Genomic DNA, 26,118 nt, shown 5'->3' on the forward strand with positions numbered 1-26,118 from the left:
TGGACTCAAACTCTAAACTTTTATCTCCTGTAGTTCCGTCAGCTCCTGCTTTTGACTTGCAATGGTTTTTGGAATGACGACACACATCCTGTTCTGGGGTCAGCCAATCATTTGGGCAAGGTTAAAATGGAGGTTTTGTGGGTTGCCTCTTTGGTAGCTCCTTCTCTTTGGAATGTCCTGTCCCCTCCCTGCCACCACATTCCAGACACTGCAGTGCTGCACTTCATCCTCTGATTTCTCAAGTCAGCAAAGCTGTGTGTTCCTTTTTGAGTTGTAACCACTCTATACCTAATTGACTGAGAGTGATTCTAATGAAAATGTACAGAAACATCAATTTCACCCAACACCGATGTCTACTTTCTAGGGTCAACTCCTCTGTAGTTATGGCCTGATACTATTTTTTTCTCTAGTGCTTTCAAATAGTTGCTTTGAAAAATATGAGGCTCAGTTGGTTGAGTGTCTGACCCTTGATTTCAGCTCAGGTCCTGATCTCATGGTTCATGGGTTTGAGCCCCACGTCGGGCTCTGTGCTGACAGCTCAGAGCCTAGAGCCTGCTTCAGATTCTGTGTCTCCCTCTCTCTCTGCCCCTTCCCTGCTTGCACTCTGTCTCTGTCTCTGTCTCTCTCTTTCTTTCAAAATAAATAAGCACTAAAAAAAGTATAAAAAGAGAAAAATATGCTCCATATTTAATAATTACTATCTGCAGGAAGGATAGTTTGATATAATTAATCTGTCATTTCCAGGAACTAAATCATGACGTTTAGCTTTGGATCCTTCTGTCCTCTGTATGTACCATCTTTTTTTGTCACATCCCTTATTTCATGGTCTTTCCATTTTTATTATGGAGAACACGTTCTCCATACATATGCTTCCTGTTTCTGTAGAATTATTTCCACTTTGTAAGCATCCAAAACAAGTCTTAGTCTTATAATTTCTTCCATACCCTACTTTATCTTATTAAATTCCAGATTAATTCATAGAAATGGCAAGATTTGTTTTGTAAACTGGTACAGCCTAATATCCATTTGATTAATACCAAAGTAGGCAAAAATGGACCTCATGATGCTCCCATAGGAAAGATAATATCCTTCCATACTTTGCAGCAGAGGGCGAGTCATATTAGCAAATGGTAAAAATGTTCTTTGAAATTAGAACCGGCAGTGTGCCTGTGTGGATCAGTTGGTTGACCATCCGACTTCAGCTTAGGTCATGATCTTGCAGTTCATGAGTTAAAGCCCCACGTCAGGTTCTGTGCTGACAGCTCAGAGCCTGGAGCCTGCTTCAGATTCTGTGCCTCCCTCTCTCTCTCTCTGCTCCTCCCCTACTCATGCTGTCTCTCTCTCTCTCTCAAAAATAAATAAACATTAAAAAAAGAGATTAGAACTGGTAATAGATATTTGAAAGATGTCCAAGTGGTAAATATCTGGGATACGTAGTTGAGTATGCCACATTTTGTCAGGGAAGCAAAGCATTGAGAATATTTCTGAGTTGAGACTTTACATTTTCAATTATGTAAAGTAAAAATGTGGTAATTATGAAGTCTGCTTTTCTTTTCAAATTGAGGGCCAATGATATACATTTCCTCTTAGCCATATGGATGATCCATATCCACTTCCATAATGTTTGAATGTATTTTCATAGTTTCTACGTTATTGTTTTTGATAACTTAAATAATTCTCAATCAAGACACGCTTTTCAGACTGGCTATTTATTTTTAAAAAAATATTTGTCCTTACTCACTGTCCTTTGGGTGATATTAGATTCCCATTCAAAGAAAATATTGGAGCATAGGTTGAAGTATATCACTCTCACTCATTTGCTTACAAATATTCGTTTAATTTAGCTTTCTAGGTTTAAGAAATATTTCATACTTCCATTATCTCTTTTTTAAGTTCATTTAACATAATGTAATATGTGAATAACTGTGGTCCCACTTATGAAACATTAATTACCAGTACTATTCCTATCCCAACTCTGGTCTTAATGTTAAGTGTACAACTTGTAAAATCCACCCCCCAAATAACTATTTCCATTTCCTAATTCCTTATCCATATTCTGTGGTCACTACAGACTGCACATAGATGTAGAACTATGCTAGTAGAGGAAGAAGTGCAGACAGCAAAGGTACCTGCACCAGAGTCCTTAGAAGCTAGTGCTTTAGATTAGAGGTTTTCTTCCTCATAATTCTGAATTTAGAGGAACATGATAGATGAAAAGTGAAATAGGTTGTAGATCTCTTTGGATTAGCATATTTGCTCCATTTTAAGCATCAACTTTAATATTGAACAATCATTGCTTTTACCTTCTTTTGCTAATAGATGTTAAAAAAAATCTCCCATCTGGTACCACCACTTAATACATTAGCTTTATCATGTGCTCTTTTTCAAGAATTTTAATTGTGGTTTGGGAATAACTATAACTGGAAGTATAAGTTTAAAATACTGTATAGATTTATGATAAAATGTAGGCATTTAAAATATCATATTACACAAAGGAACAATAGATACATGCAGTTTTGGATTTAGCTATAAACCAGAAACCAGATTTCTAAAAACATGTGATTTTCTCAACAAGAAGCATCTTATCTAAGTATCAGCTTACTATTTTAAAAAGTCAGTCAAAACTAAAAGGGTATGAGAAAAGTTGGATTTTTTTATGCCAAATAAAGATTTTAAAGTATAGTATGTGAAATCTAGAAAAAAGGTTGGGAAGAGAAAAGAAAAATAAAATTTTCCTAAGAATAAAACATTTCCTAGAGTATTCTTTGTATTTCCACATTTCACATTAGGTATATCTTTTTATTATTTATTTATTTGTTTGTTTGCTTATTTATTTATTTATTTATTTTTAATGTGACTTATTCTTTTTTTAATGTTTATTTTTGAGAGAGAGAGAGAGCAAGCAAGGGAGGGGCAGAGAGAGAGGGAGACACTGAATCTGAAGCAGGCTCTAGGCTCTGAGCTGTCAGTACAGAGCCCCCAACTTGGGGAAGGAACTCACAAACCATGAGATCATGACCAAGCTGAAGTCAGATGCTTAACTGACTGAGGTATATCTTGAATAATTTATATCTGAATAAGAACATCTTATCACAGATCACAATATTTGGTTTAAAACCTGAACTAAAATACATGTGTAACAGGAATCAGTGGTATCAGGCAAATTCATGATGATTTAGGTAATTTAAAGTGTCCTTTTTTAGATAAAGGGGATTAGGAATGTATTTATCTTGAAGAGCACTAAAAATGTATAGAATTATTGAATCATTATATTGTACACCTGAAATTAATATAACACTGTACATTAATTACATTAAGAATCTCTTGAAAGACAGGAAGGAAGGAAGGAAGGAAGGAAGGAAGGGAGGAAGGGAGGAAAAAAAGTAGAAAGAAAAGAAAGTGCCCATTTTTTGGAGGCCTGAGTTGATTGGTCCTGGATGCACATGCCACACTAAAATATGATGTGATGGAGGGATATAAAAGTGAAAGAATTTTACAAAAGATAATTGGGCCTGGGAAACCTACAAGGCTATGCAAATACATTATCCAGTAAGTCACTTTTTAAGGAATGGAAGGTGAGAAATTAGAAATTTATTTCTTTTCAACTATATCCTTAGTTCCCCCTGAGCACATCTTCCTAGACAGATAACTGCTGTCCAGTATGAAAACCACAATTTTAGAAAATAAAGTTTAAACTACTGTCTAATGCTTATTTGTCTCCTGAAAGTGGAAGGGAAGTTACTGAGAAAAAAGGTAAACTTGTTTTTTTCCTCCTTTTAAACAAGGAAGACTCTATGTTTCTTTGGATGGTTTGATGTCTTCACATCGTAAAACTGCTTATTCTTGGTTTACATTTGAAGAGTGACATGAAACAAGTTAAAAATACAAAAAAGGAAACATGTCTTATTCAAGTCCAAAGGAAGTATGAAGCTAATAATACTTAACCAAACTATACTTCATTACTATTGGAACTGAACACATTTTGTTTGTTAGCTCTATTCTTTCTCTCTTTATTCAATGTTCTTTTCAAGTTTTTCTTTAGTGCTTCTTATTTTCTTTGGTTGCAGTTCTTGCTTCGTTATCTTGCCTTCACCCACTCCATACAAACTCTGTATTATTCTAGTCAACAAGAATGTGTCTGTTCTCTTCATCTCTAAACTTTTCACGCCTGTATTTGAGACCAAGTGTTTATTTCCCCTTTCCTGATAAGGAACAGCTAGATTAAAACAAACCAAAGGAGAAAAATCCTAAGCACTCTCTCTTCCCAATTCTGGCTTTAGTCTTATTTGATATCTTTTTGGGGGTTAACACTTTCATCCTAAGGTTTATAAAATGGTATTTTTATTTTATTACCTTCAAATGTATAAATATCTAGTGCCTTTACAATTTTGGAATCATATTTTCAGAATTTACCTAAGATTAAAGAATAAATTTCAAGTAAGAATTGTGACTCTGATATATTTATAAATGAACACATTGCCTGCATGGCTCGAATGGTTAAATGTCCAACTTTTGATTTTGGCTCAGGTCATGATCTCAAGGTTGGTGAGTTTAAGCCCCACATCAGGCTGCATCCTGACAGGTTGGAGCCTGCTTGGGATTCTCTCTCTCCATCTCTCTGTGCCCCTCCCCTGCTCATGCTCTCCCTTTCACTCTCTCTCAAAATAAATAAATAAACTTAAAAAATAAAATGAACACATAGCAAACATTTTAGTAACCCATTAATAAAATAAGAAAACTGGTAATAAGTTACAAATGCTTGAAAGGAGGATCCAAAGGACAGACATTTTTATAAATGTACAATATTGAAAGGAATTTGCAAACAGATGCAAAACTGGCTTGTAATGCAGTTGGGAAAGGAAACAAATTGAACCTCCACATGACAGAATTTGTTTGCATACCTATACACACAAGTTATTTTGCATTGTTATCTACAAATCACAAAGGTGCAAAATAGCTCAAAGGCAAAGAAAATCACAGAATCCCAATAGGATCAGATAAACTGAAAGAGTGCACTATAAAGAGTGCAATTATTGGAAACACTTTTATGTCAATGTCATGAATATTACTTACAAATGTTGAGCATATTTATTGCCTTTACACATTGACTAGTTTTTTCAGCTTTATTAAGGTCTAACTGACAAATAAAATTGTATATAATTAAAGTTTACAACGTTATGTTTTGAGAGAGAGAGATAGTGAAATGATGACCAGAATCTACTTAACATATCCATCACCTCACATAATTATCATTTCCTTCCTCTCTCTGGCCCTCCTTTCTTTCCTTTCCTTTCCTTTCCTTTCCTTTCCTTTCTTTCCTTTCCCCTTCTCTTTTTTCCTTCTTCTCTTTCTTCCTCCCTTCCTTTCTTTTCTTTTCTTTCTTTCTTTCTTTCTTTCTTTCTTTCTTTCTTTCCTTCTTTCTCTTTCTTTTTCTTTTCTTCATTCTTGTCAGAGGCTTAGGATTTGCCCTCTAAACAAATTTTAAGCAGACAGCACATAACTGTAGTTACCATGCCATACGCCAGATCTCCAGAGCTTACTTATTTTGTGTAACTGGAACATCTTATTTGTTCACAAACATCTCCCCTGTTCCCTTTCCCCTAGACCCTGACAAGCACCATTCTAGGCACTGCTTCTACTGAGTGTGACTATTTTAGATTCCACATATAAGTGAAATCATGAAGTATTTGTCTTTCTGTGTCTGGTTTGTTTCACTTAGCATAATGTCTTCTAGCATAACGCTCCTGCAAAGGGCAGGATTTCTTCTTTTTTAAAAACTAAATAATGTTCCATCACACACACACACACACACACACACACACACACACACACACACCACTTTTTCTTTATTCATTTATCTATTGACATTTAAATTGTTTCCATATCTTGGCTACTGTGAATAATGCTGTAATGAGCAAGAGAATAGCGTCTATCTCTTCAAATCACTGATTTTTATTTCTTTGGATAAGTACCCAGATTGTACAGTAGTTCTATTTTTTAGTTTTTTTGAGGAACCTCCACATAATTTCCTATAATGGCTGCATGAATTTACGTTCCCACCAGCAGTGTAGGATTCCTTTTTTCTCTACATCCTTGCCAATGTCAGTTGATATCTCATTGTGGTTCAGATTTGCATTTCCCTGATAATTAGTGATGTTTTGCACCTTTTTACATATCTGTTGGCCATTTGTATGTAATCTTTTGAGAAATATCTATTCAGATCCTCCGCCCATTTTCTAATTGGATTGTTTGTGGGTTTGTTTTGTTTTATTTGTTTGTTTTGCTGTTGAGTTGTATGAGTTTACTATATATTTTTGGTATAAACCCCCTACCAGATACATGATTTCCAAACATTTTCTCACATTCAGTAGGTTGCCATTTCATTCTGTTGATTGCTTCCTTTGCTGTGCAGAAGCTTTTTAGTTTGATACAATCACACTTGTCCATTTTTGCTTTTTTTTTGCCTATGTTTTGGTGTCATATTCAACAAATCATTGCCAAGACTAATGTCAAGGACTTTTTTTCCTGTTTTTTTCCCACTAGTTTTATCATTTCAGGTCTTACCTTTAAGTCTTTAATTAATTTTTAATTTTTTTTTAATGTTTATTTTTGAGAGAGACAGAGACAGAGACAGAGTGCGATCAGGGGAGGGGAGGTGATAGAGGGAGACACAGAATCCAAAGCAGGCTCCAGGCTCTGAATTGTCAGCACAGAACCTCATGCAGGGCTCAAACTGGTGAGCTGTGAGATCATGACCTGAGCTGAAGTTGGCCGCTTAACCAACTGAGCCACCCAGGAGCCCCAGTCTTTAATTGATTTTTGGTTGATTTTTATATATGGTGTGAGATTTAGGGTGTTTTCTCAGACTCCCATAATAAATATATTGGTCTATTTAGTAGTTCTATAAGTCCCTTAACCTATCTTCATTCATTTTTTTTCTTTTTTTCCTCCTCTTACTGGGTCTCTTTTTTTCACTTGATCTGGTCTGTAGCCTCTGCTAAATTTTCAATTCAAGTATTGTATTCTTCAGCTCTGTTATTTTTATTTGGTACTTTTAAAGTACTTTCTATCTCTTCTTGAAAACTCTCACTTTATTCATGCAATACTGTCCTGACCTCACTGAGCATCTTTATGCCTGTCATTTTGAATTTTCTGCTGGTTAAATTACATATCTCTATTTCTTTAGGGTCAGTTTCTGGAGATTTGTCTTTCTTATTCTTTTATTTGAAACCTATTTCCCTATTTCTTCATTTTCCTGTTGTTTGTGAATTAGATAAAACAGTTGTCTCCCATTCCTCACAAATTGGCTTCAAACAGGAGAAAACCCTAACCACTCAGCTTGGCCAGATATTTTGGTACCACTCAAACCTTTGGGTTTGTCTCAACTTCCAATTTTGTTCTTAGCAGCCTCCAAGAATCTAGAGAAAGCCAAGTCCCATCAGTGCCCCAAGACAGGCAATACCTCAAGACAGCCAATCCCTCAAGTAGCACCCAGAAAGCTTGAGATGCTAGATATGTGATAAAAATCCTTCTCTCCTAGGGAGAATCTGGGAAGTGGAGTTTATCACCCATTCACTCTGCACTAAGCTGGGACAGAAACCAACCTCTTTCAAACCATTGCTTTGTTTTCTGTAGCTTCAAGGGCCTAATGAATTCTACGCCTGTCAGTGTCATAGGCAGTCAATTAGAAGCCAAGCTTTTATTTATTTATTTATTTTTATTTCTTTTTCGTTGTTAAAATTTATTCTATGATTTGGTCTTTTTTACTCTACATATTTTAAAATAATTGTAATCATACTAGGTAAGAACTGGTTATTCAACCTTTTAAATTAATATTTTTGCTTATGTCCCAATTTTTTTTAGTTTATTTATTTATTTTGAGAGACAGACTAAGAGAGGGAGGGAGGGAGGGGCAGAGAGAGGGAGGGAGAGACAGAATCCCAAGCAGACTCTGAACTGTTAGTGCAGAGCCCAATGCAGGGCTCGAACCCACAGGCCACGAGGTCATGACCTGAGCTGAAATCAAGAGTCAGACGCTCAAATGACTGAGTCATCCAGGTGCCCCTGTGACCCATATTTATAATGAATATCATAATTATATTATAATTATTGTATTTACCCATGAAGATAAACATTTTTCATGTATCTTTTTAAATGTATACTTTTTTGCATTGTGAATTGCCTATTCTTTCTCTACTCATCTCTTTAGCATCTTTTTTTTTTAATTTTAGGAGTAGAAATATATGATTTCATTCATATGTGGAATTTAGTTTAGCATAGGGGAAGAAGGGAAGAAAAATAAGATAAAAACAGAGAGGGAGGCAAACCCTAAGAGGCTTTTAAATACAGAGAACAAACTGAGGGTTGCTGGCAGGGTGTTTGGGTGGCGGGATGGGCTAAATGGGTGATGTGCATTAAGGAGGTCACTTGCTGGGACGAGCACTGGGTGTTGTATGTAAGTGAGGCTGGTCTTTGAAGTAGCAACAGGAAAAGTTGGGGGACAAGATGGCTCTCCTTCCAGAGAGAAGATGGAGGCTTGGTTTATTGCCGGAGTGATTTAGAGGGGAAGAGTCTTGGGAAGTCTTTTTAGGCACATGCAACATTATCACTTTATTCTCTGTAATCTAGTGAATTTTGGCCCTACCAGCTTCCAGAAACAGGAGAGTTATAAGCCAGAACTTCGAATAGCAGTTGGAAAAGTTAGGGCACTACATATATGATGTAAACTCCTCAGATAGGAACAGAACTAAGGGTTCTCTCCTAATTGTATGGAGCTGTGTCAGGGATGGGTTTTATGGCAAGAGTGTGTCTCAGCTTCTTCTAACAGTCAATATGTGTGGTTTCTCACTTGCCCAGTATACCAGAGTCTCTCAGCTAGTGTCTGGATTTCTCATTAAGGGAAGTGATCCTTTGGTAGCTGTTAAATCAGTGGTCTGTGAGGACAAGGCATGTGTGAAGCCTTCTATTTCAGCAATGTTGATGTCCACACCTTGATCTGGTTCATGCCCACACTTTCATGTCCGCATTTGACTATTTTAAAATATAGTATCAAAATGAGAATAGAAATATTCCTTATAATCTTTTAAAATACATAATTTTAAAATAAAAATAATGAATAAAGGAGGTTTTTTTCTCTTTTTGTACATAAAATACATTTTGTCATTTGATATTAGGAAAGGTCATACACACATCTTAGGCAAAAATTATAAGATGAACACATATTCAGGTCACATTAATATATGAAAGTGCAGAGTATATGGAAAGTATTATTTTATGCAAATAATCAGCAATTATGTTGTCACATCGTGTGGTTCTTAAAACTAGGAAAAACCCTGTCAGTCTTGAAGGCATCACTTCTGAGAGGGCACTTCTGAGGGTTTTTTCTCATGCGTGGTAAAACATTAACTTCTTAGATGAAGCTTACACTCATTATGTGTTCTCCATTTGGCTCTATTAATACCTTCACTCTACTATCCCATGTAATAAAACAGCTGCTGTAAAACATAAGATAATATCTGAAGGAAATAAAAAAGATATTTGAGATAAGGTTTTAGTTAGCTTTGCAAAATGGTATTCATCAGATATTTGTACTGTTATAAGCTCAGCTTTTCATTCTCTTTGGTTGATTTAATTATTTGGGATAAAATGTCAAGATAGTAAATAACTCCTTTATTTGAAAGATTTCTTTTCTCTTTTTTTCGCCCTTATAGTGCATTACTTCATATAACATTATCTCATCTTGTGGGCCAGAATGAGGGCTGAAAACAGTGCATATTTAACTGATGAAGAAGTAATTCTTCAGAATAGGAAGAGCACTGTCAGTTGAGATTATAACTGGCTTTTAGAAAGTAGGGGAAAAAATCATTTTTTAAAAAGAGTTCTATGATGTCCCAGAAAGCTAAGCATATGTACTCTATACTTTAGAAGCACAGGGCCCAAAAGCCATTTTACTGACTTGAATGACAATAAAATTTACTAGAGGCTGAAAGTGACTATTCATTCTTTTGCAAGATAAAAGAAACTGCTGTACCACCAATTAAAGGGATGTGGGCCTGGGACTGAATAAACCTGGGAAGATCTGAGTACCTGAAAAGATAAATACAAACACAAGTGGGAGCTGGATTAACTGAAGCAGAAAGTCTCGCTTGATAGTTTGGTTGAAAAAGAGATCCGTTAAAAGCAAGTAAGTGGAGAAACAGAAAAGGATTAGTAATAGCAACCAAAACAAACAAAGAAACCATCAATGAAAACATAGTCATTTGCACCCCAGGTCTCAGAAAACTACATCATTTTGAATTCCCCAATTATGCCTCCATGCTGCTCTTTGGTGAAGGAAAGTAAAAAAGCAATACCCTAGGTTTTATTGCTTCAAATGACCCAGCTCATCATGAGGTGATCTACCACTGTGTTAAATATGTGTTATATCTTGTCACAAACTGACCCTTCAGAGCACATTTAAAAGAGTTTCTAACACTGAACTTTAAACGCACATGTTCACTTGTCCAAATTGATGTATTCAGTTTAAATAAAAATGAGCTGTTTGCAATGGCTTTAAGTATGTTGTGCTAAATTAATGCAGATACACACAGATATGCATTTAAAAATAATTTCCCATCTGGGGCGCCTGGGTGGCTCAGTCAGTTAAGCATCCAACTTCGGCTCAGGTCATGGTCTCATGGTTTGTGAGTTCAAACCCTGCGTCAGGCTCTGTGCTGTGTCTCCCTCCCTCCCTGTCCCTGTCCCTCTCCCGCTCACTCTCTGTCTCTTTCTCTTTCAAAAATAAATAAACATTAAAAAATTAAAAAAATAAAAATAATTTCCCATCTGACAAAAAACAAATATATGCCTAAAAATACTTAAGTAGAATTGTACAGTTTGCACTTCATTTTACTATTTTTTAATTACAAAATATAAGATGTTTGTCTTATAAAAATGAGGATTGAAGTGAATCTTGTTATGACCTGGGAAATGGATTGAACCAGAAATGTGACTACAACACAGTTAAATATTGCAAATGAATAGCCAGGACTGCTGGTAGGAAAATGATGCTGTACATTCAAAAGATTCTCTAACTTTGTTGTAACTTTTAGTGAAGATAATGTCTGTGACAATACGGTGATCATATTGTAATATAAAAACGTTAGGACAACTGGGTTTTTTTAACTGACAAGAATTCTCTGTTATGCATGTTTATATGACAAATGATACCTGGAACTCTCTCTTGTTTTATTATCTCTTTACAGTCCATCAGGATTTATAGATCTCTGTAGCCAAGAAATTTCACAGATCTCAAAGTGGGCTTCTGTTTTATATGGAACCATTGATTTAAATAAAAGTGAAGTCAGGGTGCCTAGGTGGCTCAGTTGGTTAAGTGTCTGACTTCTGCTCAGGTTTGTGAATTTGAGCCCCATGTCAGACTCTGTGCTGACAGCTCAGAGCCTGGAGCCTGCTTCAGATTCTGTGTCTCCTTCTCTCTCTGCCCCTCCCTCACTCATGCTCTGTCTCTCTCTCTCTCTCTCTCTCTCTCTCTCTCAGGAATAAGTAAACATTAATTTAAAAAATAAATAAATAAATACGAGTGAAGTTAGTGCACTGCAAAAACCAGGATCTACTTTAGTAATATGAGGAAGAAATCCACTGATGGATTTGTTTATTAATTCAATCATATGATTTGTCATTTTACAAATTGTTTAAAAGTTGATCACATTGCAAGGCCCTTTTTACAAGATTTTTTATGTACTTTCTATTTCCTGCTGAAACTTCCTATTTTTTTTTCATTCTTTCATTCCTTGCAAGCACATTTTTATCTCATGAACATTGTTATAATAGTTGCTTAAAAGTCCTTGTTTGCTAATTCCAACATCTGGGTCATTTGGAGGTAGGCCTACACTGACTTTTTTCTTTTGAAAAATAGGTTACATTTTTCTGATTCTTTGTTTGTAGAATAAAATACAATGTAATATTGTATTGTGTCCTGTTCATTGTGATCTTACACTATGGAGACTCTATGTGAGAACTCTTGTTATTTTCCTCTGCATAGTGCTGATTTCTGTGGTTGTTATTGTGTTAGCAGGCATTTAACTTGGTTGGATTCAAGTTGGGAAGTCCTTGTGTGGAAGCTCAAATCTCAATTCAATTCATTTCCTGAAGCTTTACTCTTTGCCATCTATCCCACACTTGTGGTTCAAGGGTCAGCAGGGATATAGGCAAAGTTTATACACAGGATTGAATTCTTCCCACAATTTCAAAAGACAGTGATTCCCTCAAACTGTTTTCCAAGTCTTCCAGGCAAGAATGGGTGTTTTGCACTAATGGTTGTAGTAAAACAAGCTAAAAATAACTTACAAGACCGGACATAACAATGCTAACAAATCTACAGTTTATTTCAGGACCAGGCAACTCCATTAAAGTAAAAACAAAAACAAACGAAAAAACCAAAAGCTGCCTTGATAGCAAAGGGTTGGAACTTTGGAGAGGTCAGGTGGGAGCTCAAACCATTCTCCCTCTGTAAAAACACAAATTCTCTGTAAGATCAAGACTCACCAACATGTGTATAAGTCTTCAGAAGAAGGAGACCCAAATGTGAGTCTCAGTTGAGGTTTTTATATTGTAGTGCAACAGCAAGGCATTCATTATCAGGAACAATCACACACACACACACACACACACACACACACACACACAATCTAATTAGGTACAATAATGATATACTTAATTTTATCCCATAACCATAGAATAGAAAATAAAAGTGATGAACATATCAAATTATATACCATGTTTTATAAGGTTTTATATTATCAAAATGAAATATTTTGCAAATATATCTTAGAGATCAATTTGTTCATGTTATTTGAATACTGACATATTTTAATGCACAATGAAAATACAGTGACAGTATATTTTTAAAAAAGAAATCGACAGCTACTATTCTAAAATACAGTCTTCTATATGTTGATTAATAAAAAGTCATTTTATGGAAAGTCAAAGTAGTGTTACTGGCATAGCTAGCATAGTTTCATAAATATTGCACACCTTTAATCATTCATTCTAATCTCCCATTGATCAAACAAACAAGTCAAAGACCAATAACACAAATTAATACTAAAGAAGAAAAAACAACAACAAAAAACTATATAATTATTTTTCTACCTTTGAATTCACAGAGAATGATTTTCCTATAAAATTGTTAGTAGGCATTTTTCATCAAGCAAGTGTAGTTTTATGATCAATTCATTGCAGTCATAAATCTTTTTCTTAAATTATATTTTATATCTACGTCTCAGTAAACATACCATGTGCAATAACAGTGGCAGATAAATAGGGTTCAATTGTTACAAAATTCTCACAGAACCCAAAATGATGGTGCTTTCATATCTATAGTTACTCGAAGGGAAAGAATACAATACAACAATGGTGCTAAAATAAAGATATGAGGCACTGCCATATGGTCTTATAGCAAGGGGACCAGAGAGGTCAGGTGCAGGTTTCTGTTCTCCTCCATCTGTAAGGGCTGTGGCAGAAAGCACTTTCTCCTATAAAGAACCACCAACGTGTACACAGAACTTCAGAACCAAGGAGCCCAGCATGGTGTCTCAGCTGGGTTCCTTTACGTTTTGCTGTTTTACACATAAATCTGTTACAAAGCAGCTTCAATGGCAGAGTCTCTGGGGGTGGAGGGTGGGGAAGGGCATCGCAAGGTGACCACATGAAAATAAAATATCACTCTTATTAATATAATGGTAAAAAACTGTTGAAACTATCCTTAAATGAGCAACTCACCTATGTTGGTCCATTCTTACAAGTTTGAAAGTCCCTCCAGAATTTCCCTGCTTTTTCATTTTCCAGGGCCTCTGGATAGTTGTATTTTGTGCAAAGTTTACTGTTGTTATCTGAGGGGAGGTCAGTTTGGTCAGATTTTAGTCAAATGCTAGGAGAGTTCCTTATTCAAACTAATATGTCCAGTGAGCAGTAATACGTGGAATAGTACCTTGGTTCCAATAACCTACAGCACTATTTTTTTAAATGTTATTTTCTAACATTCTTTATTGATTATTATAGTGCATATCCTAACTTTCTACATTGATAAGTAGAATATTTTAGTTTTTATTAAGAAGAATATTTTTAAAAATTAGTCTCCAACCATATCATATTTCAATCTAGTTAACTTTCCTACTTATTTAAGATGTACTAAAAAGCAAATTATACTGGCTATATCACTAAGACATTAATTCTCACCATTAAATATCTTATGTACATCACTCTATTATATAATAATAGCCACTATCTATTAATGAAGTAGTGCTGAGCAATTAGTGTCTTGAGAAATTCTTATGTATTGTCCTATTTAATCCTTAAATGTCCTATAAGTAGATTGTTTGTTATTACTACGTTATAGGTTAGAAAACTGAAGCAATATGGTTAAGTGACTTTTCTGGCATCTTGGATGTAGTAAGCATCAGAGTGCCAATGGAATCCCAAAGACTGGCATTAACTACTTAAAAATAACAGCAATAAACTCCCAAACAAACCAACAAAAAGTATTAACTTCTGCAGTTAACATCTTTCTTTAGGAATGGATCATGATAGAAAGAAATGTTCATTTCTCACCAAGGACATGCATAAACTCACAAGCATTCTGCTGTTGTTATATTTGCTATTCACAGAAAGTGTTCATGATACTAAATCATAATATCTGTAAACTATTACCATTATTGGATTTATGTTTTGGGTTAAACTGTTGACATGTTCAAAGGTTATAAACATCAATAATCATGTTACAAGAAGATAGCTAGTGGGTGGGCAGCAACACTTACATGTGGCCATGGGTAATGGGAAAGGGTCACAAATACAGTATAAAACCTTGCAACATAGGGTAAGCTGGATGCTATGTAGTAAAGGGCAAGAATAAGATGGGATAGTGAAAACAAAGAAGTTGAATGTCCAAGGTAACGCTTGCCATATCAACACCTCATAAACAGATTGCCTTCCTTAGACTAGGTTCCAGGAATTGTCTGTCACTCCTGCTCATGTATCTGAACAATGGAAATAAATTCAGCCTAAGCAATTTTTACGAAACTTTTAGTTTTAGAAGTTGATGGTTACCAAAATTTGAGAAATGAGAAATAGCATGCCAGGCACCATGGGCTACAAAGAAAATGGAAGTTGACTATAACAAGGTAAATAAAATATAGAATCAAACTAGGAAGTAGATATTATTCATTTAAATGTGATATGGAGGTTTAAGCATGACGTAAGAAATAGCTGAAGTTAGGCAACGACTATTAAAATTCAGTCTCCTAACATATAGGATATCAATACAATATATTGATTAGGATGGGAATAAGATATCATAATGTTTAAAATCACTTAGGAGGACAAGAATGACCTCTCTTACAATGACCTAGAGGGAGAACTTCCACATGTAGTCATTGAACAAAGGGTTATTATTTGGCCAACGATGTTAATGCATTTGTAAAGAGGGAGATATTTTGGAATGAGCTTTGTTATATTTGATCCTTGAGACTCACATTTAAAACCTTTTCTGTCCCATATAACTATTTTTATAACCCCCCAATAATCTTTTAAAGATGATTTAAAGGAGAACTTTAAGTTACAACTGGCAGATTTAAATAATTACTTCTGGGGGCTCCATACACTGCTTTCCTAAATAATGATATATTTTCATTTCAGCCCCTCAGGAAAGGCCTAGAAAACCAAAAACTTTTCTGTAAGGAATGAGAACTCATTTACTACTTTTTAAAGAGGCATATGAATCAAAAACTAAAAAGAACCCATTTTCATCTTATATAATTCATATCATCATTTTTCAATCTATCACTACAGAGAAATAAAATAAAAAAAAACAAATTTGGGATAAAAAGTCCTTTACTATATATGTATTTTTTTAAATTAAAGGTAGTGCTTTCCTAATTTCAGATCCTTAATGAAAGGAAAAGTTAACCAGAACATATCAAGCATAAAAATTAAAAATAGGCAATTGGGCAATTGTGTGATGTTTTGGGACAAGTTAGACAAACAACACTGCCCTGGCCCACGTACATCACAAAGGTGAAAGTCTTATGAACCAGTTATGATCATGTGTCTTTAAAAGTGAAGACTCTTGGGGTGCCTGGGTAGCTCAGTTGATTAAGCATCTGACTTTGGCTTAGGTCATGATCTTCTAGTTGGTGGGTTTTAAGCCCCACATTGGGCTCTGTGATGACAGCTCAGAGACTGAAGCCTGTTGCAGATTCTGTTTCCCTCTCTCTGCCCCTCCCCAGCTCATGCTCTGTCTCTCTCTGTCTCTCAAAAATGAGTAAATGTTAATTTTTTTTAAATGAAGACTCTTTGGTACATTAAACAAATGGAGAATATATAATTTTGGTAATTATATGAATATTTATTAGAAAGCATTAGAACAAATGCACTTTGAAATTTATAAAAATACTTGTTTTATTCTCTGTAATGTTAAGAAATTAACATTGTGAGTTACTGACATTTATTCAGTACAACTGAAGTGGGGAAATGATTTCCTATCAGGGTAAGTCTAAATACCCTGTACTGTGTTTTACCTTGTTTTGACCTTGTGGTAATAAAAAAAAAAATGGCTGAAAATGATCTTCTCTCTTCCCTTGGGGAATGTTGTGGAGTTGCTTCATATTCTTCTAGGATATAATTAATTCCTGTAATATGTAGGTTTATTTTCAAAATCATAACTGTTTTTATTAAAAATTTAAGCCATCGAAGTATTTTTACATCTTTAAAAACTATATTAAAAATGAAATTAGAACTCCAAAAGATGTGTTGCTTCAATATAGTAATTTTACTCTGGAGAATGAGTCAAGATAAATAAATGGTATGGAAGATGTTTTTGTTAGAAAACAATGCATCCTTGATGCTTTACTTTCCTTCAGAGTAGTTGACAGATATTTTTGGGAATAGACTTCTACAATCTATCTAGAGAAAAAACTGTGAAATTGGTCCATACTTAGGAAAAATCTTCTATGATGATAAAATGTTGATAATTCTGCATGTAGGATACATTGGAAGCTACTGTTGAATTGTACTTTTGGTATAGCAACATTATATTAATCCATCTTAAAAAATTTCTAAAATAAATGTTCAGATCATGATTATTTTCTTTAAGATCAAAACTTAGCTTCTTTGAATAATTCAGGTATTTATTTTCCATATATTCTTTATTGACTGAGTACACTTCATCATGTTTAAATTTTCTTGGTTCATCAGGGACACCATTATAAGCACTAGTTTGCTTGTTGAATTAAGATCATTATCTCAAGGGATCTTAAACGGCATTACAGGCCCTAAATGGCCCTCACTGGGGCTTTTAAAAAATTTATTCTACACTAGTGTGTGAAATATGTTTACTGATTATTCACATCCAAATATTGCAATGGGTTCAGAGAGGATTAGAAAATGAAGACTACATATTTACCCATAATAAACTTATATAGTGTTTTAAAGGATGTACAATATGGAGAAAACAATACACTAAATATTAATTCATAAAATTACAAATAAGCAACAGCTATAGTTGAGACTATGAGGAAACTTGAGCTGAAGTTCAGAAAGGAAGGCAAAACCAGAAATATGGTGTTGAGCATCGAAACCATGTGAGAGTGTGGATTGCCATGGTAAAGAATGTGGAGAGAGAAGCATATCAAAAAGAATATAAAAACCCATAGGATCTGCTTAAATTATGAAAGGAGGACATGAGGAGTACATGTAAATGGAAGAAATTATGAAGAACTGATAAACAGAAAGTCTTGAACAATATAAAGTCATGGAAGCCAGTGAAGAATATTTGAATGAGGAAATAAAAGCCACAAATGTTTAATGCTACAGAGACTTCTAGATGAATGGAATCTGGAAATGGACACTTTGTTAGTTTGAAAGAATTTAGGAAAATTCAACTTCTATAAAGGTTATTTATTGGAAGGCATGCAAAACACCAAGTATTACTTAGGAATGAGGAGGTAGACACATAAGAGACATTGATGAATATTACTTCTGAATTAAATATTGTCCATCCCTTTGACAGGTTTTAATTTAAGATAAGGACATTAACACTAACAGAGTAGATTTATTGTGAGAAGTAAATTGGAAATTGAGAAAACAAGAAAATATGTGAGAGGCTAGATAAATACCAATGCATCTCTTTGCTAGAGCGTGACATACCTATCATTAACAGTGGTGTTTTAAAAAGGACCTTTTGCAAAAAATAGCAGTTATCTTTGTTCAAAATCTCAAGGGTCTTTTCTGCTTCTTTGAAAATATGTTCATGTTATAAAATTTAGTAATCTATGATTGCCCAAAGGTAATAATATTTTCATGTGTTCTTGTTGTTTATACATGTATTTGCAGTTTTATAAATCTTTGAAGAGGACATTTAAGTAAGCTTGTGAGAAGGAGAATTTGAAGATCAATAAGAGTGAAGAAATACAAAACAGCACCATGTCTCTGAAAGGGCAAGAGAGCACTGGGATTAAGTAAGAATTCATTTTGTGAATTGACCATCAAGTATCAGACTCCCTCCATTGTGGGCAAAGAGAAAGAAAAAAATGTTTTTTACACTATTGCCTTAGATTCTTTTTTCTTATGGCTTCTTATTTCTCTGCCATTTCTCAAAGCCACTTTTAAAATAATTCAAGTCTTGTTCTTATCACACTATTTTTTTCTACTACTCTCAGCAGATATCCTTGTCTCTTACATCTCTCAGAATAAAGTTTCCTGCTTGTATTAGTTAGCTAATACTGCATAACAAAACAGTCACAAAATACAGTGGCAACAGCAATAAGTATTCATTCTCATGCTTATAGATCTATAAGTCAGATGTTTTGGCTCTAAGGATTAACTGGAATGGCTTTGCTTTAGTCTGCTTATGTATATGTCAGCAGGGACTACTCTGTCTCATATGTCTTATTAAGGAGTCAAGGATGGAGATTCAGGGAATACCTCTGTGCTATGGTTTTCTTATCACAGAGATCAGAAGCTCCAAGATGAACCCACAGAAACATATAATGTGTCTTAAGGTCTATACTTGGATTTTGCACTGTTATTTTCATTGCCATTTCAATTGACCAAAGCAGGTCTCATGGCCAAATCCAAAATCAATGAGCTTAGAAATATACTGCACCTACAGTGGGAAGTAAAGGGTCATGAATATTTGTCAAACAATCATCCATCCAACAAGCAAAGTCTACCTTCTTCTTCACCAATACCCCATATGTCCTCTTGCATGCAAAACACATGTACTCCTTTTCCTGTTCTTTTTTCTTCTCCATGTAGTCCTTTTCTAAGGCCACTGATAGACTTATCTGTTATAGTGGCAGCAGACTTTAAGACAAGAATCTTAACATCTGCCTTCAGTCCAGGTGCAGATCTTCTTGATCTGAAGACTTAGGAACCAAAGAGACGAGCATTTACTCTCCACACCAACTTACAGTGGTGAAACAAACAAGGCTAGCCATAATAAATATTTTCATTCCACAAGGAGAAGGATAAAAGGCAGAAATAGTTAATTGTCCATAGGAATTCTAAATTCCTCCTAGGCAAATGTTGACAGATGCCTCTACCCTGGGGGTAGAGGATGTTCCTTGATTCAACTCCAGATTTGCACCGTGGAAGTGGCTACTAATTCTCCATTGATTTCTTCCACTCATGCATGGTACTACCCTCTGGGAAGTCTTTCTTTATCTATAATAGTCCTTAGCTACTTTTGAAGCACTATTCCTTGGTGGCTGAGCAGCTTTTTCAGATTGCTTCTTGTCTATAGAAAGTTGGTGGCTCTCAGGTATTTTTACATTGCAATATATTGTCCTATTTGTTCCAAACCGGTAGTGATTTCATTAATATAGTTGTCTGTGGATTTCTGATGTATTTGACACTAGTGAACTCCAACTGACAAAAGGCAGAACCACAAGTTTTTGGATTGTTGTTGTTGTTGCTTTAATGCTAATTTATTTATGAGAGAGAGAGTGTGAGCAGGGGAGGGGCAGAGAGAGGAAGACAGGATCCAAAACTCTGCTGACAGCAGAGATCCTGAAGCAGGGCTCAAACTCAGGAACTGAGATCGTGACCTGAGCCGAAGACGCTTAACCAACTGAGCCACCCAGGTACCCCTAGGATTGTTGGTTTTTATTTGTTTAGGCATGCTACTCTTTCTTTGGACATAATTATAGTTATTATAGTTATTTTTGCTTATAAGACTTCTATAGGACCACATCTTTGTACTTTCCAGTGGCACTTTGTCCAGCTCAAGGAAAGAACTAGAAACAACTTTAGTTTACTTAGACATTAACAAAGAGTGTTACATCTTTACCTAGTGCTCAGGAATTTTGTCTTTTTCCTGAACTATGTTGTGATGGCTAGGCCTTTCTGGTTTTTCTATATGCCCTCCAGGTTCTGATTTCAAACTGCCCAGCTCTTTTCTGGACTCACTTTCCCCCCTGTAGTATTTTATCAAATGCAACTAGTAGCATTTATCTCACATTATTCAAAACTTTCTTGCCCAATACTACAGTTACATTAGATATTTGTTCTATCTTCCAAGTTACCACAGGCAAAAGTTTTATCAAATATTTTGCCAATACATATCATGGCTCATTATCTGGCCTTCAATAAGAGTTCTCCTGTTAGCTATTATTCAGTCTCAGAGCCAATGTGAACCATGCTAAGTGCTTGATAATGCAGCATCCCTGTGCTAAATATCAATTAATTTATTACTCAGCTATTGTATGTAACAAAACATCCCAAAATTTAGTGGCATGAAACAATAACTATTCTCAATGAGAATTCTCACATATTCTCAAAACTATTCCCACAGCTGTTCAGGTTGGTTGGAGGACTCTGCTCCAACTATTTTATTTTGCAGCTCAGGCTAGAGGAGCAGAAGCTAAAAATCACACCTCAAACCAGTAAGGTATACGTAAATAGACTGCCTACACTGAGGAAGAAAATGTAGTATTTGCTGAACAGTAAGGCAAACATTTCATGCCGCCTCACTTATTTTCCTGTTCCCAGATCCTTAGCCATTTCCTTCTTTCAGCTCTCACAGGGAGATGGGGGCCTTGCATCTTTGCTCTGATTATGTTCTCATTCTGCCCTTTCAAGGATACCATTGCCATCATGTCATCTTTGTAATAGTTTCATTACCTTTTCTGCAGCAATTTGAAGCTTACCATTTATTTTAAGTAAGTTTTATTTTAGTTAAAAGTTCTCCTTTGACACCGTGTCTTCTCTGATTGATGCTGACCCTTGAAAGCTAATCTACCCATCCCCATCTCCCTGTCAAAGATACACACAGAAACACGGACACACAGACATTATGCACAATACTATTTGTTTTAGTTAGGGGCCATATTTTACTTCTGTTTTGTAGAAGTCTAAAGCCATGTACGGTATATGTCACATAATAGATAGTCAGTAAATGTTAAATGAATGAATGAGAATTGAATCAGAAAGTGGGCTGTCTTGTGGTTGGGAAAAAATGGAACACAAGGTGGGGAAAAGTTTTCTACCCACTTTCACAGCCAAATTGGTTTCATCTCTTTTCAATGTCTTTGCCATTCAGCAGGTTCACTCAGGTCTGATTTACTTATTTTAATCAGCTGTGAGACGCAGTGCTTGATCACCGAGCCTACTAAGCTCTCTTGAGAGATCTGACTAAAGGGCTAAGAGCTCTTACGAGTAAAGGTTGTATATGTGGCCTGGGCAGAAATGCTTGAACTCTGTGTTCCCTGATTGGCTGTAGTCCCTGGGGGGGGGGGGGGGTGAAGTCTGTGTTTCTCAACCTTTTATCCAGCACTTAACAGTAAACCCTAAATGAGGAAGTAAATGAATGAATGCATATTCCTGGCTGTTATCCTGCTTCCACACGATATGATTTTCAGATGAGTCTCCTCTGTTTCTGGGTGGGATAATTGCATATAGTTTTCATTTAGGCCTAAACCAAAGATAGAAAACATTACGTTCTCTTTCAAATTATGGTCATGGTAAGATTAAAAAATAGGAAGTATTTTATAAAGTTAACAAAATTGAAACTAGGTTATAATTTTTCTTAAAAATATTTTTAAACAGATATTTTAACCCACTTTTACTGCACTGAAATATAGTTTCCTGCAGTATTGACAATACCAACTGTCATTCTAATAGTATGCTGGAGCATAAACTTTATTTATTAGCATTTTGAAATTAAAATGAGAAACCAAAAGGAAAAGAAAAAAGCAACAACTATATTTCTCTTTTATCTTGTGTAGATGAAGGTTGAAAGGAGAACCCTTAGTCCACTTACCAGACAAATTAATCATAACCTCCTTTGCTATGAACATTTTTTGGCCCATTATTGGTTTACAATAAAATATAGAAAAGCAATTGAATGTCAGGATACTCCTCACTGAAGTAAACATAATTTATCTCTATTCAATTTCCATGTACAAAATTGCTGATGTTCTTCCATAGATGTTTGCTTATCAGAAAAAGTCAGAATCAGAAAACCGAAAGCTGATTGAAAATTCTCAAGTAAAATAACTGCAAGATATTTTCATAAATCGCATTACTTGATGAAAATCATTGCACATAAAAAAAAAAACATTTAGAAATATCTATTGTAGCTTAAATCACATTCCTAAAAGACTTTCTCCAAATTTGTTTCAAAGTTTTTACCTAGGGGCTCCTGGTGGCTTAGTCAGTTAAGCATCTAACTCTGACTCTTAGTTTTGGCTGAAGCCATGATCTCATGGTTCATGAGTTCAGTCCCCGAGTTGGGCTTTGTGCTGGCAGCATGGAGCTTGCTTGGGATCCTCTTTCTCCCTCTCTCTCCCCCTCTCCTGACCTCTCACTCTCTCTTTCTCTCACACAAAATAAATAAATAAACTTAAAACAAGAAGTTTTTATCTACACACACACACACACAGTTTATGTAATAGGGAGACTACTTCAAGATTTGAACATAGATTGTACAAACTAGGGTTGTGAGTTTTCTAACACATAGAGAATGGATAATTAATTTATGTCAGAAAAGGGAATTCAGTTTTTACTAACAAAGAGAATTTCATGAAATAATATTTTGAGCTGAATTTTTGAAGGAGGTGAGTGGAAAAATTGCAGGTGGAACTATTCAAGATTGTCAATGAAAAATTTTCTGCAATGTCAAAAGTACAGATGTTCAGCGGTGCCTGGGTGACTCAGTTGGGTAAGCATCCAACTTGATTTTGACTCAGGTGATGATCTCACAGTTTGTGAGTTTGAACCCTGCGTTGGGCTCCACGCTGACAGCGTAGAGCTTGCTCCCTCCCCTCTCTCTCTGCCCCTACCCCACTTGTGCTCTCTCTCTCTCAAAATAAATAAACTTAAAAAATACAGAGACTAAAAACAGATATTAAATTACTCTAAAATAATTTATTCATAATTCCATCCAATTAAAGGAATGTATACATACTACTATTGAGTTAAAAGTATTCATCTTAGTACATATCCTAAATTGTCTTAAAATCTAAACTATCAAAACGTTGGAATCAAACAAGTCTTCAAAGAGGATGATTTCAAAGAAGATAGATCCACCTGGCTTCCTGGTAGTGAAAATCTTACTGAAAACACAAACTAGTGAGAAGGGAATGAATTTCTGTAGACAGCCTGCTACATACTAGGTATACAGGGATTTTCTGTGAATTATTTGATTTCATACATACAACAGGTGAAATGGGCTCAGTTATCCCCGGTTTACAAATGAGAAAGCTGAGGCTAAGAATTTAAAGCTTAGAAGATCCAAGTCCTCATGTACAAATAAATAACAGAGGCAGGATGAAACCAAAGAACTCTGTGTGTGACTCCTGAGCTTTTCTTTTTAGAAACATATTATCTCTTTGACATTGGCATATTTTACCATACAGATATCTCATTGGGCATTAAGAAATGTTAACCATATTGAGCACCTGGGTGGCTCAGTCAGCTAAGTGTCTGACTTTGGCTCAGGTCATGATCTCACGGTTTGTGGGTTTGAGTCCTGCATTATGCTCTGTGCTGACAGCTCAACTCAGAGCCTGGAACCTGCTTCTGATTCTGTGTCTCCCTCTCCACCCTTCCCCAACTCACTCTCTCTCTCTCTCTCTCTCATTCCCCCTCTCAAAAAATGAATAAACATTGGGGCGCCCAGGTGGCTCAGTGGGTTAAGCATTCTACTTCAGCATAGGTCATGATCTCATGGTTAGTGAGTTTGAGCCCCACATCAGTCTCTCTGCTGTCAGCACAGAGCCCAGTTGGGATCTTTGTCCCCCTCTTTCTCTGCCCCTCCCCCACTCTCTCTCCTTCTCAAAAATAAATAAACATTAAAAAAGGTGAATAAATATTTTAGAAATTAAAAAAAAATATTAACCATAAATGAACTTCATCTTCTTTTATATATTGGTTGAACAACTAATTACAGATGTGTTGTAGACATCAAGGTTTGAGAGCTTTTAGAAAGAACCAGAAACACATGCTGGACACATAAATATAAATAGCTATTTGGGAATATACTATACCATGTGTATAGCAGTTATATATACTACACTACGTATGTAGTAGTTAATATCAAACATTTCAAATGTAAGGCCCCAGAGGTCAGAAAAATCACTGGGCCTGAGAGTTAATGATAAAAAGGGCAGGGTAAAGATTGTTTTGATAAGCAATATTAAGAGTTCAGCTTTCAGAAATAATGGTAGAGAAAAAGTAGAGAAGGAAACGTTATCAAAGTTAGGCAATCTCAAGAAGTTCTTCCACAAAAAGAAGCTTTATTTACTAAGCCACTTGATTTTTCATCATTTGCTTGAAATTTTAAGGTGACGGGTTGCAATTGCTGCCCCCAAGTACTGGTGAGCAAGGGTTTACAGTGAGGAAGTAATGAGACAACTTGTTTCCCTTTTCTTTCAATCCACCCAGACTGAGGGCAGACACAGATATTCTATCTTGCTGCCCTCATGGTGAAGAGCTCTGCAGACCGATGAAAAGCCTTTTGAGTCCAACTCTATGCAGTGCTCTCCTGTTCCACCACCCAATGCACCCACACTTTGGAAGTATGAGTAGGCAGCATGATGAAATCACCAAGATCTAAAACCTTAGGGCCAGGAAAAGGAAATCTAGTCTTGACACTGCTGTATTTGTGTGGTTTCTTATTATTTCAGGTCTCAAAACAAATCCCCTCATATTCTCACTACTTTGGTCTTCTCTCTGTGTTAATATGCTTCCAAATACATGTTCCTTGTCTTTGGATTCAGATATAAGCTCTATGTTAATGAATCACAAAATTAAATTGCTTAAGCATGAAAAACGTATTTCTGTATGCATACTAGATATTCTTATCTCAAATTCAGCATGTGTAAAATATGATCCAGAATGTCAAGCTTACAGCATACTACCTATATGAAATCAAATTACCTAACTTCCCTGTGCTTCAATTTCTACATCTCTAATATTAGAATAAAACAGATCTTCCTTATAGGGAGGGCTGTTTGAGAAGCAAGTGGGTTGTTACATATAATGAATATGCTTAAAACTGTGACTGGCATATGACAAATATTCAATAGTCAAATTTTATCATCATTAACCTCTTTATGTGTTCTCTTTTTCCTCTATTCATCCTGTTTTAGTCATGGTAGACTTGCCGAGCTGTCATAAAAGCAATTTAGTCAATTTACACATGAAACCATTAATATCTCACTTAACTCAACATGTGATAAGGACTGGATGCCACTCTAGGGTTGCTTCTATCTATCAAGTGACTTGTAGATCTAGTTTCTAAGTGATTCAGCCGTCTCAAGATATCCATTGACATCAAGCATAGGGAAGAGCTAGACCGTTGCATGCCACTTAAATTATTTTACGCAGAAGGAACACACATCATTTCTGTTCATAGCTCATGGATGAGAAGTTCTTCCACAGAAATAAACATTATTTATTAAACCACTTTATTTTTCATTAGTTGCTTGAAAATTTGATCCTACTCTTGTGGTAACAGAAGGCATGTACAATATGGGAACACACATAGACGGTGAGCATTAAATGTCTGTGTTCCAACTAAGACATTACAATTCGCTCAGAGAGCCAAGATGGAAATCTTCAACT

This window comes from Panthera onca, chromosome B1, assembly GCF_046562875.1.
Source record: "Panthera onca isolate mPanOnc1 chromosome B1, mPanOnc1 haplotype 2, whole genome shotgun sequence".
In the NCBI taxonomy this organism is placed as follows: domain Eukaryota; kingdom Metazoa; phylum Chordata; class Mammalia; order Carnivora; family Felidae; genus Panthera; species Panthera onca.